Source organism: Panthera uncia (assembly GCF_023721935.1).
Source record: "Panthera uncia isolate 11264 chromosome B2 unlocalized genomic scaffold, Puncia_PCG_1.0 HiC_scaffold_24, whole genome shotgun sequence".
Lineage (NCBI taxonomy): Eukaryota > Metazoa > Chordata > Mammalia > Carnivora > Felidae > Panthera > Panthera uncia.
The window spans coordinates 70,968,390-70,982,821 of record NW_026057580.1 but is presented as its reverse complement, the minus strand read 5'-3'; the positions used below and the strand labels follow the sequence as shown (position 1 = coordinate 70,982,821).

Here is a 14,432-nt window from a genome sequence, read left to right as displayed (position 1 = left end):
AACTGTTTTTAGCTCATTGACATGGGACAGGATCCACTTCACAGCTTGGGTGATTTCACATTTTAAGTGCACCATACATATCCTTCTTATAATTTATTAGAAGTTAAATTTCGGTCTTTAAATATATCTGTTTACTGATTTAGCTGTCATGTTAAAATTGCACAGCCGCATAAATGGTGGTCAATTCTACCTGCCCTATGATGCTGTTACTTCAGTAAAAAGTCTATAAGGCATTTCTATTTCCTCCAAGTAAAAGTATTATTCAACAGGAAATATAAACAGGAACATGGATTAACAGTGACATTTGTGAATATTTTAGCGATTGAAGGATAAATTTTGAGCAGTTGAATCAGAACTTTAATTCTTTCATATTGTTTCAACATGGATGTACATGAGCCAAGCAGCAATTCTCCTGAAAAATTTCTGGGCCATTCTAAATTTCATCTCCGCACCACATCAGTTTTAGTGTCTAGGGAAAGTCTATGAACTAGCCATCACCTGGAAATGATCTACCTTGAAAACCATAAAGGTAACTTTCTACTCTTTGACCACATTCTTCCATTCTTCAGACTCACTCAGACTTTTCCAATATACCTGCTGTTCAAACTAAAATACCCACACTCCCCGATACTCCTTCTTTTCCTAACCTATCAGCCCTCCTTAGTGCTGAATCCTGTCTTTTTATTTCCCTCTCACTTTCTCTCCCCCCTTCCTGCTTCATCTCCCCTCTTCCGGTTCCACTCCTTCCATCATGTGACACCAGTAGCCCCAACCTTACTTTCTTTGATTCCTGTGGACAGAGAGCTAACTATTACTTAACCACACATAAGAGTTGTGCAAATCCTGATGTGTAATCCTGGTAGCAACTGCAAGTTTCCCAAGTACGGAAAATGTAAGCTTTCTTTTATTTGTTTGTTTATTTATTTATTTATTTATTTAAATTTTTTTAACGTTTATTTATTTTTGAGACAGAGAGAGACACAGCATGAACGGAGGAGGGGCAGAGAGAGAGCGAAATACAGAATCCGAAGCAGGCTCCAGGCTCTGAGCTGTCAGCCCAGAGCCCGACGCGGGGCTGGAACTCGCAGACCGCGAGACCTGAGCTGAAGTGGGACGCTTAACCGACTGAGCCACCCAGGCGCCCCTGTAAGCTTTCTTTTAAAAGTCTTCCAATTTATTAAAACCAGTCCATCCAGGATAACATCTTTTGGTTAACGTAGCCCATTTGGAAATTTAAATGTATCTGTAGGGGTGCCTGGGTGACTCAGTTAAGTGTCAGATTCATTATTTTGGCTGAGGTCATAATCTTATGGTTTGTGAGATAGAGCCCTGCGTTGGACTCTGTGCTGACAGTGAGGTACCTACCTGGGATCCTCTCTCCCTCTCTTTCTGTCTCCAAATAAACATTAAATAAATAATCTGTAAAATCCCTTTATAATAACACCTGGATTAGTATTTGATTAAATAACTGGAGAATGTATGTTTATGCCACAGAATGGTGGCTGTCTCCTTTCCATCATCCTACTCTAACCTGAGACTATCCCTTGTAGCTCATCTATATGGAAACATACTCAAGAGGGAATTCTAGGGAATACAGTTCAGCCTAGCTAACACATCAAAAAATTATCACAGCTTTGATGAAGTATATATGGTATTTGTCTTTTTCCGAATGATTTATTTCATTCAGCATGATGCCCTCTAGGTCCATCCGTGTTGTCACAAATGGCAAGATCTCATTCTTTTTTTATGGCTGCATATATTCCATTGTACATATACACCGCATCTTCCTTATTCATTCATCTATCAGTGGACTCTTGAGTTGCTCTCATACTTTAGCTATTGTAAATAATGCTGCAGTAAACATCAGAGGACATACATCTTTTTGAATTAGTGTTTTCATTTTCTTTGAGTAAATACCCAGTAGGGGGATTATTGGATCAGCTGGGGTTTCCATTTTTAATTTTTTGAGGTACCTCCATACTGTTTTCAATTTGGGGTGCACCAATTTACATTCCCACCAAGAGTATACGAGGGTTCTCTTTCCACATCTTTGCAAACACTTGTTACCTTTTGTCTTTGATACTAGTCATTCTGACAGGTGTGGAGTGGTATCTCATTGTGGTTTTAATTTGCGTTTCCCTGATGACTAGTGATGTTGTGCATGTTTTATATGTCTGTTGGACATCTGTATGTCTTCTTTGGAGAAAGAAGTCACCTGTCCATTTTTTAACAAGATTTTTTTGGGCATTGAGTTATATGTCAATAACATTTAAATTAAAAAGTAATACAGTAGATAAACGGACATATATTTGAAATCAGTAATTAAGTAATCTCTTTTCTTTCTCATTTTTGGAGCAAACAGTGCCTGCTCGTTCAAGAGAGAGTTGCTTTTCTTTTCTCCTCTGTGTTAGCCTAGGTCATCCAGAAGGCAAAGCCTGGAATAAAGGTTTATAATCCCAGCCTGAGGAGCCGAAGTAGGGGGTAAAGACTGGGGAAGCAGGAAAGGGAGCCATCATCAAAGGCTTTGTTATCAAGCTGATCACTACCTGACATCAAGTGTAATGAATTGCTTAATCTCTTGGGAATGCCAAGAGAGGACATGCAAATAATTGATTCTCAAAGCAATCTTGCCAAGTTGAGGAAGGAAAATAATGTCTCTGACAGCACCCACCTCATATTGGTTCACCAGAAGGACCTTATTTTTCTCCACTTCCACGTGGCTAATGTGCAGCGGGCTGTCTGGTTCCGCTGTTTCTTGCTTTAAGTATCAACAGAAGAGCTTTCAGGTAGGAGGCAAAAGTTTGGGCAGTAGCTGGCAGACCATCTGAGCCCGTGGAGGCAGGTTATCAAGGCAGGGGCTGGAGTGGAAAATTGCCCCAAGACCCCAGAGACAGAAAGCACTGAGAGTCTCTGAAGTATGAGGAAGAACTCAGTATTATTTGCTGTCTACGTGCTCCCCGAGAGCTATCCTGCGGCTATAACTCTCCAAACACAAGGATTTAATAACCTGACTTGTATTCATAGTGGAAATAATATGCAAGGCTTGGAAGTGACTGTGAGGAAAGCAACCCAGCTGTGGGGAGAAGCCCACAAATATGTGAAACTGGTCCCCTGAGACTATGTTCCTGTCTGAGATTCATTATCTTTCTTCCACTTCCCTAGCTCTGAACCTGGGTAGAAGCTGGGCTCCACTTCTGTTTTTGAAGAAGCACCCCAGCTAAACATGACAAGAACATTTTTATATCCTAGAGGAATGAAAAGCACAGAAGAGCACAGAGCTTATATATAAGTTAGTTTAAGTTGACTAAAATAACAGCTAAGTAATCAACTGTTACTTTACTCTTTACTCCTCCAGTTGTTTTCCTTCAACACTTTGGAGACTCTAACAATGATGTAGTCTTCCTACATTGAAGATGGTATATTTACACTTGGGAAGTATCGTGGTCCCACATAGGCATCATTTCATCCCTAACTCTTAGAGAAAATGATTAGAATAGTCTGATTTTAGCCCGAGAAAAAAGAAGGGCTGCTGTAGAAGTCACGTTTGTTTTACTCTTAGGTTATGCATTTCTTTTAATCTTGTCCCGGAGTAAGTATAATATAAAAGGAAATTGGGACTAAGAAGAAAAATTAAGAAAGTTCTCTAATTCAGCATCTGAATAAATTATCCTTATATTACTTTCTCAGGGCTGCCAGAACTAAGTATTGTCAACGAGGTGGTTTAAACAATAGATATTTATTTTCTCACAGTTTCTGGGTGCTAGAAGTCAAAGATTAAAGTGTTGACATGTTGACAGGCTCGGTTTTTTCTGAGGCTACTTCCTTTCTGTGTCTTCACATTGTCCTCCCTCTGTGCATGTCTGTATCCTAATCACCTCTTCTTATAGGAAAGACATCATGTTTGAGTCAGGGCCCATCTTAATGAACTTATTTTAACTTAACCACCTCTTTAAAGGCTTTATTCCCCAATACAGTCACATTCTGAGGTACTAAGGCCTTGTTAGGGCTTCAACATATGAATTTGAGAGAACACCATTCAGCCCATAACAATGCCTAATTAATAAGATAACTGAATTTTTCCTTAATTATATATCTTTGATTTACCTTTCTGATTCAGATCCTATTCCCTCCTCATCCTCAGTTAAACTACTAATTTATTCTAGGTCTAATTCTTAATTGCTTCAGATTATCAAGGAAACACTTTATTTGCCTTCCTGTGCCCTTGCTCTATACCCACGTGGCTAATTGCTAAATGTAGCCAAAATTGTTCTTATTATACAGGAAGTCTCTCTATATCTATGTGTATATAATCACTGATCAAAATAATTATAGGCACATGATGTATACAGAATTCAGTGTAAACCTTTATCATGTAACTCATTGTACTCACTGGTTTATTTTATTTTATTTTTTATTTTTATGTGCTTATCTCTTACACTAGTTCATGAGTTCCTGGAGGGTAGGGTCATGTCTAATTCAACCCTGACTTAGAACCAAATACAATGCTTGAAATATGCATAGTTGTCTCTCAGTAAATGTTAAATAAAGAATGCTCACTTAAGAATTTTATCTTAGTTTTTACTGCATTTCAACTGATTATGTGTTGATTTTCCTTTAGTTGGTGTAAATCTCCTCCAGACTTCTTGGTGAGCATAAAGGAATTAAATAGTAATTCAGTTTTATTTATGTCTTTCGAAAAGAATGTTCTCAACATCCAGATGGGAGAAAAGAATGGGATAAAAGCACAAAGTTTGAACCTTTTGAGTTTTCTGCCCTTTAATGTTCAAAGCAACTGATACTTTAAATCTATTTCCTTACTTTGAGTGCTTGAAAGTAAACGTCAGTGTTTTAGGGGAGGAAGCATCTTGTTCTATTTAGAACTTCTTTTCCTGTGCAGGAAGCTCCTTTTTTGCTTTTTTCCCCTCTCCCAGAGAACTGGGTTGTATACCAACAGACCTGTCTCATGTCTTTTACAATTTCCTAACTCTCCTCACCAACTCTCTGCATTTTTACTTCAGGATCAGCTGGTAAATCACACTCCTTAGCTGTGATGTTGAAAATGCTCACTGCTTCAAGGTTCTAATGCAGATGGTCAGTTCCCATAAACCGTCTTCCTCCTCTGATCAAACATACCCACCTGAGGTGACAGAGGGGCATTGTGATCTGTATAATTCTCTTCGTGACACCTAGCTTTATGTTCGTCATCCTTTACATGTGAGTTATATGAATGCGTGGACCAAAAGATAAGAAATTATGCTTTCTTTAGCTATGACACGCCATATTAATGTTAAAAATGTTTCAGAGCACCGTGTTAGCTAAATAAACTTCATCCTGTGAGATTGTCTGTAAATAGTCCCCGGTGTGAAAAGGACTGATAAGTGAAAATATTTGTCTTAATTTACTAGAGATTACTATAGAAAAATATAGCAATGTGGGAACAAATGTTATTAAATAAATGTCTAAATGCACCAGATATTTTCAAAGACATTTTATCTGGAAGGAATGAAAAGCAATTATTATTTAAAGTCAGCATGCCATAAAAACACAAAATATGTGCCATGGGTTAAAATAATTCCACTCAGATAATTTTCTGACTATAACCTACAAATGTTCAAAGTTCAAACTTTATCTTTCATGTACGAGACTATATAGATGTATTGATGAATTTTAAATGATAACCAACAACATCCTGTTCTCAATGAAGTAGGGAGAAATAAATGCAAGGTACATTTATCTTTTTATTGATAATGTTGGCTCAAGAAATTCATATTTCTAAGCCTTTATAAAAGTCATCCGAAATAAAATTAATCTACACGTGCTTGGGGACAAAAGAAATAAGGCTGCTTAGGCTGCTTGGGTGGCTCAGTTGGATAAGCATAGACTCTTGATTTCAGCTTAGGTCATGATCTCATGGTTTGTGAGCTTGAGCCCCATGTCCGGCTCTGTGCTGACAGTGTGGAGCCTGCTTGGAATTTTGTCTGTCTCCCTCTCTCTCTGCCCCTCCTCCACTCTTGCTCACTTTCTCTCTCTGTCAAAATAAAAAAATAAAAACTTTTTTAAAAAAAGAAATAAGTCTGCTTAAATAACAAAAAGTTTTGATTAAAAAAATGAAAAATTGTGTATGTATGTCACTTATGTAGAAAATACTGATGTCACTGCTTGACAGCTACCTCGTATTTACGACTTATTTCTTAAATACTCTTAATAATAATGATAAGCTTATTAGAGAGGTATTACTGTTCCTCAATTACATGTGAAAAGATTGAGGCTCAAAGAGGGTTAAGTCAATGGCCCAAGATCACACAGCTAGAAATAGAAGAACTAAGTTGAGCTCTGTCTTCTGATTTCACTATATCTAGTTCCTCTCTTGTGAGCAGCAACTAAAATATTTGTTTTTCATACCTAAAATTGTAAGTCATCTTCAGAACATAACAGCAATGCTCCGTAGATATTTCAAGCCTCTTTGCCTCCTGGCAATCTTTAACTTTAGTCATCCCCCATACCCTTGCCCCATTCATTGCTTAGTCAAATCATAGGGCTGAAAGAGACCCAAATCTCTCCTTTTGTTTATGAGAAATCAGAGATCTCGAGAAACAAGCCTATTTATTCTAGGTAATCCAGGTAATCATTGGAAAATTGCAAGTAGAATTTAGTTTTTCAGTCCTGCTTTTATGATCTTCCCATTGCGTTCCTAGCTAATCACATACTCATCCAAAAGTACTTATTGAAAGTATGTTCACTGAGGTGATAGAACAATTTTATCATTTCTTCTGACTTTTAGGCATCTTATAATTCTGCTGGAAAGACATAAAGATATAATTAATAAAGTGATTGCTATTGACCGTTAAGTTCACCGACCTACTTCGGAGCAAGGAAAGGTCAGTGCAGGGTGTGCTGGTAAAGGAGCTCTAAATGAGGGAGGCTGAGCCTTAATAACTAAATCTTTCTTGCTGAGTGGAATTCTGATGGGAGATGGAGAAAAAGAATATTTTAGCGGAGGACAACAGTCTGACCTTCACCTGAATGCCATGAGCTTTTTAAAGATGCTCCATCAAACTGTGAGCAACTTATTAAATTCATTATGGCTGCAAAATACAGGCTCTGGTGGTGACTATTGGATGGGATGTTGAGCTAAGCAGGACTAAATAGACAAGATGCTGAACAGTGTATGAAGGATGTCAGAGGTGTGACTCAATATTTAGCCTGCGTCAAGCAAAGACTACTTTTGTCTCACACTTATAAGAGCTTTGCTTTGTGAAAATAGAAGAGAAAATAATCAGGGAAGTAAACAGAAGCAGTGTGCAAGACAACTGAGTAAAAGAAACAATAGCTGTATCTCCTTAAAGATGCACTGAGCCAAGGGTGATTATCTAGTCCTTAGTGTGCATTTGTTTTGTAGTTCCTATGTATAAGGGCTCCACCATACTAATTTCTAAAACGTGGCTTCAAAAACAAATAGTTGCTGGTCTAATAGGAATGTCCACAATGACTATCGGTCGTCAATAAAAAGATTTGCCTGGGTGAAGTGGATGACCTCAATTGACGTGGAGAAGAAAATAAACTTACCACTCAGATGGAGGAGAGATTGACAAGCATATTTACCAGACTTCATTGGGATTTTTGTTGTTACTTTTGGTAGACTTTTAGTTAAAATGGAATTCAGTCTCATTTCTTTTCCTAAGTTTCTTTTAGAGAGAGAGAAAAAAAGAGGATCAAGAAAACCAAGAATAAATCGCTGAATATGTAACAAGAAAAGAGATGAGATAGAGGTCCTTCCTGACCTGCCCTAGAATCTAAAACACGCTACCTTGTCAATCAGAATTATCTCCCTTGACAGGAATCAATGTACCTTAATAAATATGTAATTAACAGCCTTTTCCTTATTCTTGACATGGTCTAAAGATCAAAAGAAACTGAAAGTCCAAAGAGCAAAATTAAAATAATGAAATGGAAACAATAATAATAATATGAAGAATGTAAAAGGATTTTCATTTTAGTAGAATCATAGAAACCTAGTAAACCAATGGGTAAAGAGAAGCCAGATGAAAATAGAAAGCAGAGAATAGGTGAAGACAAATTTGATGCAAGACAAAGAAAATGTATGTATTTACAATACTCAGGGATGCCTGGGTGGCTCAGTAGGTTAAGTGTCTGACTTCAGCTCAGGGCATGATCTCACGGTTCATAAGTTCGAGCCCCGCATCAGGCTTTGTGCTGACAGCTCGGAGCCTGGAGCCTGTTTCAGATTCTGTGTCTCCCTCTCTCTGCCCCTCCCTTGCTTGTGCTCTGCCTCTCTCTCTCTCTCTCTCTCTTTCTCTCTCTCTCTCTCAAAAATAAATAAACATTAAAAAAAATGTTTTTTAAATAAATAAAATGATCAAAGAATATTATAAATTATTATACAAACTATGTTCCAAAATAGATTAGGAAATAAAAAAGATATTAATAGGATGGAATTGGAAAGGTAACATGATTGTGGACAATTTGATGCCTATCTAAATAAAACAGCAATTACAAATACTCAACACTACAGATTTTCAATACTGAGAATTTTTAGTCTTTTTTAAAAGTATAAACAGCAGATAAATATACCTTGACAGAATTAAGTAACAAAATTTCTAGAGTTTAGAATATGCTGTATAATTTATAGTTCTTTCAGCTAAACTGCATTTTACTGAAAATGTTCTTAGAAAAATACTTGGCTGGTAATAGGTTCAAAGTCAAATTCTTTTTAACAAATTAAAGGAAAGACTTGCATTTTAAAATAAAACGAAGAACTCATATGACAAGAATTTTATTTAAAAGAGTTTGTCATTATTTTAAAAAATATCAATGAACATTTTAGTCTGGTTACAACCTAGGGAAAAGAAATAACAGGAGCACCTGGGCCACTCAGTTGGTTAAGCACCTGACTCTTGATTTCAGCTCACTGATCTCATGGTTGTTGAGATTGAGCCCCTCATTGGGCTCTGCAGTGACAGCTTGGAGCCTGCTTAGGATTCTCTCTCTCTCTGCCCCTCCCTTTCCCCCCGCTTTTGTGTGCGCTCATGCTCTCTCTCTCTCTCTCTCTCAAAATGAATAAATTAAGAAAAAAAGAAATAACAGATATTTATGAAGACATAACCTAAAAATATAAAACTAAAGTAATAGAAAATGTGTGTCAAGTAAAAATGTAAAGACAGGAAAAAAAGAATGCTACACTTCTATTCCTAAAATGTGAGGAACTCATGAGAAAATAAATATACAGAAGTACTGAAGATTTTAAAGCAAATAATAGAAAATTAAAGTAAAGGAAATTAGTGGTGGTGGTGGTGGAGGTGTGTGTGAAAGAGAGAGAGAGAGAGGGAAAATATCAAAAGGAAAAAAAACTAACCAATTAGGTTTGGTGGCTACATTAAAAAAAATTTTTTTTAAATGTTTATTTATTTTTGAGAGAGAGACAGAGTATGAGTGGGGGAGGGGCAGAGAGAGAGGGAGACAAAGAATCTGAAGCAGGCTCCAGGCTCTGAGCTGTCAGCACAGAGCCCGACGTGGGGCTCGAACTCACAAACCAGGAGATCACGACCTGAGCCGAAGCCGGACGCTTAACCAACTCAGCCACCCAGGCGCCCCAGGTGGCTACATTTAAAACTATGGCAAGTTGATTCTTCAAGCTCAATGGTAGTATCATGGGGTTTAAAAAAAATTTTTTTTGATGTTTATTTTTGAGAGAGAGAGAGAGAGAGAGCTCAAGTGTGGGAGAGGCAGAAAGAGAGGGAGACACAGAATCTGAAGCAGGCTCCATGTTCTGAGCTGTCCGCACAGAGCCCAGTGTGGGGCCTGGACCCACGAACCCTGAGATCACGACCTAAGCTGAAGTCAGACACTTAACTAACTGAGCCACTCAGGAGCCCATATGATCATGGGGTTTTAAATGAAAACCCATACTCCGTAGGGTCACATACTTTCTTTCACCAAAACATTGCACAGTTGTGGACTAGTGCTGTGAAGATTTGGCATTGCACAGCTCGTTATGACAGATTGATCAAACCATGGATAGAATCACGCCTCTAGCTTGTAAGTCCAACTTTTATACTGCATGTTCTATAAAAAGGAGATGTACTTTTGAGAAACTAGGGGGTCCAGAGATACTACTTAAAGTACACTCAATAAACAAACACAGCGCGCAGTAATTTTATGAATCGTACGTACTCACTTAAAATAGAGTGAGGTTAAAAAGGAATTTGAAGAGCGAAAAAAAAAAAAAAGAAAGAAAGAAAGGAAAGAAAAGTTAACAAAATGAAGTCAATAAAATGATAATGATGTAAGAGAATAATAGGAAAGGTAGGAATGAAAGGGAGTGTAGATACATGGGAGACAGACTTCCAAGAGTGCTGAAAAGACCGCTTTTTTTGAGTGAAAAGAAATGGGATACTCGTGATTGGTGTATAAAATACCACTATGGAAGAGAGCAGGCTGGCAGATTCAAGTAGATCTTCCCTGATCCTACTTTATTGAAATTAGAGCCCAGGGTAAGTTTTTGTCAAAGACAATGTGCTGTCTATCCTAAACTGGCATCATGAATACATTTCTTAAAATCCATTGACCTCTGCCTCTTACCTTGCTAATTGTGAAAAAGGAAGAGGCAGAAGATGAAAAAGAAAAAAGAGCTCAGAGTCAGTAGTTACTCATTTCACTCCCTTTTGGCATCTAACATTATGCGTGCCTTAAATTGACCAACTCACTGAGACACTGCAGAAACAGCAGGGTGCAAAACCATGGGTGTTAAAAACGGGGAAAAAAGAACAGGAAAGGGGTTTCAATGTATCAGTTTTAGGTGACAAGATTACTTCAAAATAGAATTAAATTTTATGATAGAAGAGAAAACGTGAAACCCTTTTCAAATGATTATTCTTGACTCTTTCTTTGCTGGAACCTGCATAGGCTAAAATACTTCCAGCAATTGCCTCAGGCTGCCTGAGATCATTTCTGGCTAAAAATAGATAAGATTGGTGCAGCAGTTTACTGATATCCTACTTTTATGTTAATGGAGTTGTAAACAAGAAAAGATACTCCCACGGCCAGTTTGTTCACAAGTTATCAAAAACCAGGCAAATCTCAGCCTAGACAAATAACTACTATACTGCTCATTTCAACTTCTGACTCTTCCAATTCAGTTGACTACCAGGTTGTCTTTGATAGAGTGGTGTTGCTAGGCAACAAGGGTAGTCAGTGCTACTCCTGGGCATGAGGACCTGAGGCTGTGCAAAAGCATTTGCAAAACCTGTATTTGTCTATAAATGTCTAGTACTTACCATTGTCTTCTTGCTGGGAATCACAAATGATAGCAAAGCCTATCAATAATATTTAAAAATAAATATTGGATTTTGATGAAAATGATTCTGAGGAGTTCAGGGGTTTTACAGACAACAAAGGAGTCCATTGCACACACAAAAAAAGAAAAGGTTAATAATCCCTGCCCAAAGACAATAAAGAATTATGTGAAATCGGAATTTAATTTGGAAGGTCAGAAAATTTAGCTGTCTATATTAGATGTCATCTACAGAATAGAATTTTGAAGTTTGACCCATTTAAAAATATCAGTGTAATGGGAATTCTCCATTTGTCTACCTCGGGGAATGTATGCAAGGCCAACAGGGAGTTAGAATTCCAGATGATATCTGCTTGTGTTTTTAATATTTTCTGCTAGTGTTTTCCTACCACTGGACATTGCATTCCTTTCTGTTGTTTCAAACAGGACTATTATATCATGTGCTACCTTTAAATATTTATGTTATTATATTATCAGATCAAATACTAATAATATCTCATTACTCTTCATTTTGCTATCCCTGCCACTTTTTACACTTGCCAATATTAACAAGTATGTTTTTTAGATATATTTGTGTTAATGTTAAAGGAGTTTTTAGAAAAAAACATGGACAAAAATTAAATTCATTATCTTCAGTTTATTGAGATACATTTTAATTGACTTTTTGCTCTTCGTTTTATGAGTCTCATTTGTATATTGTTTAACTGATTATAGTCCTTGCTTTTTTTTAAATTTTTTTGTAATATTTATTTATTTTTGAAGGAAAGAGAGACAGAGTGTCAGTGGGGGAGGGGCAGAGAGAGGGAGACAGAATTTGAAGCAGGCTCCAGGCTCTGAGCTATCAGCACAGAGCCCAAAGCTGGGCTCAAACTCATGAATCATGAGATCATGACCTGAGCTGAAGTCAGATGCTTAACTGACTGAGCCACCCAGGTGCCCCTATAGTCCTCACTTTCATGGCACACTGTCATTGGTCTGTTTTATCTGAGGCTCTTAGTTTTCCCACTTTGGCCTCCCCTTCTAGCCCCCTACCACCTTTAGGGACCCAATCTAATGTGTTTCATATATGACTTCACTATTGATGTAATCTTAAAAATTATCTATGTTTATATCTATATATCTGTATGAATGATAGTTTCCAGTATGCTACTTAAAAAAAAGATGATATTGTGTTATATTTTTGTTTTCTTTCTCACTTTTGCTGCCCAACATCATGTATTTAGGACCCACTCATAGTGAGATATAACACACACATACATACACACATACACATGCTTATCAACTTCAGTGCTTTTGATTGCAATATAATATACTGTTATGTGTTTCTACTGTATGAGCTTCCTAATGCCCCAGAAACTGCTCTGATGACCATCCATGTCCGTGTTCACCCATGGACCTGTGGGTGAGAGTCCCTGCGGGCACACTAAGAAGTAGGACATATGTTGTTTTCCAAAACATTTTACGTTTTCCGAAAAGGTTGCATTTGTTGGCGCTCCCACTAATAATTTATACAGGTTTCTATTTCCCCATAATTTTTTTTTAAAAACAGTATTATTGAGCATTTAGAATTTTTGTTAGTTTAATGGAGAAAAGTAGGACCCCACATGAATTCTCCGATGGCATATGGCACTTGTGATGAGCACTGGGTGTTACATGTAAGTGATGAATCACTAAATTGTAATATTACGCTGTATGTTAACTAAATAAAAACTTGAAACGACAACAAAAAAATCAATTTATCATGTCATTCCTACATGAAAGCCATTTAGGGTCTCCATTTGTGAGTTACCTATACATTTCCTTGGGCCATTTTTCCGTTGTGTTTCTCATCATATTCTTGTTAATTAATGAGACTTCTTTGTTAATTTTAGATACTTCTCCGATTTAGGCATCACTAATAACTGCTTGAACAACTTTGTCTGAATAGAAAAATTAAACTGAATAGAAAACATTGATAGAAAACATTTTGATACTGTTGAATCATTTTTTTTTCCTTTTGGCTTATGATTTTGCATTTTATTGAAGAAATTTCTATTTCAAAACCAAAAGACAATCTTCTACATTTTTTTCACCACTTATCTTACAGTTTTACCTTCCCATTCGGATTTTTAATCAATCTGGGTTTGACTCGTCTATGTTGTTTGAAAGATGGGTTGAATTTTATTTTCTCCTATATAGAAAACCAATATCACAAATTCAATCAATTAAGAAAAGATCTGCAACTCCCCCTCTGATCTGTGTTGTGACCACTACTACATAACGTTACATAAACAGATCTGTTTCGGGACATTCTCGTTTTCTTTGGTTCTGCATGTCTGTTCCTGTACCAGGAATACACTTTCTAGCATTATGGTATAGTATGCATTAAAAAGTGATAAATCCGCCTCTTTTCTTTCTCCAGAATTTCTAGGAGGAAAAACTATTGATTGGCCACATTTTCCCCTTCAGTATAAAGTTTGTTATATTTGAACTGTACTGAAAAACATTGCATAAAAAACTTTATGACCTGCTTTATTGAAGGCCAGTGCAGAGTTGGGCTGTGTTAGAACCACCAACACTTGGTGTTTGGTATGTTTGAGAAATAGAAACTGGCAGCAGCACTTAAGCGTCTCATTCACAAACTGTCACAGATCTCAAAACTCAGCCAGCAACGTATTCTGCAACAGGCTTTGCGTTGTCCGTCACTGCTTGAGAACTTCATGTGAGATGGAGAGTTCAGTAACATGTAGCCGAAATCCTTCTTAATACCCTATTTCCACTCTTTGTTGACTCTACTCCTCATTTTACCTCCGCTAGCAAAAAGTACAGACAGTTCTGACTTAATGATGGTTCAACTTAGGAGTTTTTGACTTCGTGATGGGGCGAAAGGCCATACACACACAGTAAAAATTGTACGTTGCATTTTGATCTTTTCCTGGGCTAGCGATATGTGTGTGTGATCCCCTCCCATGATGCTGGGCAGAGGCAGCAAGCCACAGCCCCTAGTAGACCACTCAATCACAAGGGTGAACAACCGGTATACTTACAACCATTCTGTACCTATACGGCCATTGTGTTTTTCACAGGATTCACAGGATTCAATAAATTATATGAGATATTCAATACGTTATTATAAAATAAG

The 14,432-nt window shown here is 37.2% G+C and overlaps 1 long non-coding RNA gene across 1 annotated transcript in view; it reads left to right on the top strand.

Moving 5' to 3' along the window:
* Positions 1–14,432, top strand: part of LOC125937971 (uncharacterized) — a 265,142-nt gene that overhangs the window by 209,609 nt on the left and 41,101 nt on the right. The gene's annotated exons all lie outside the window — the stretch shown is intronic.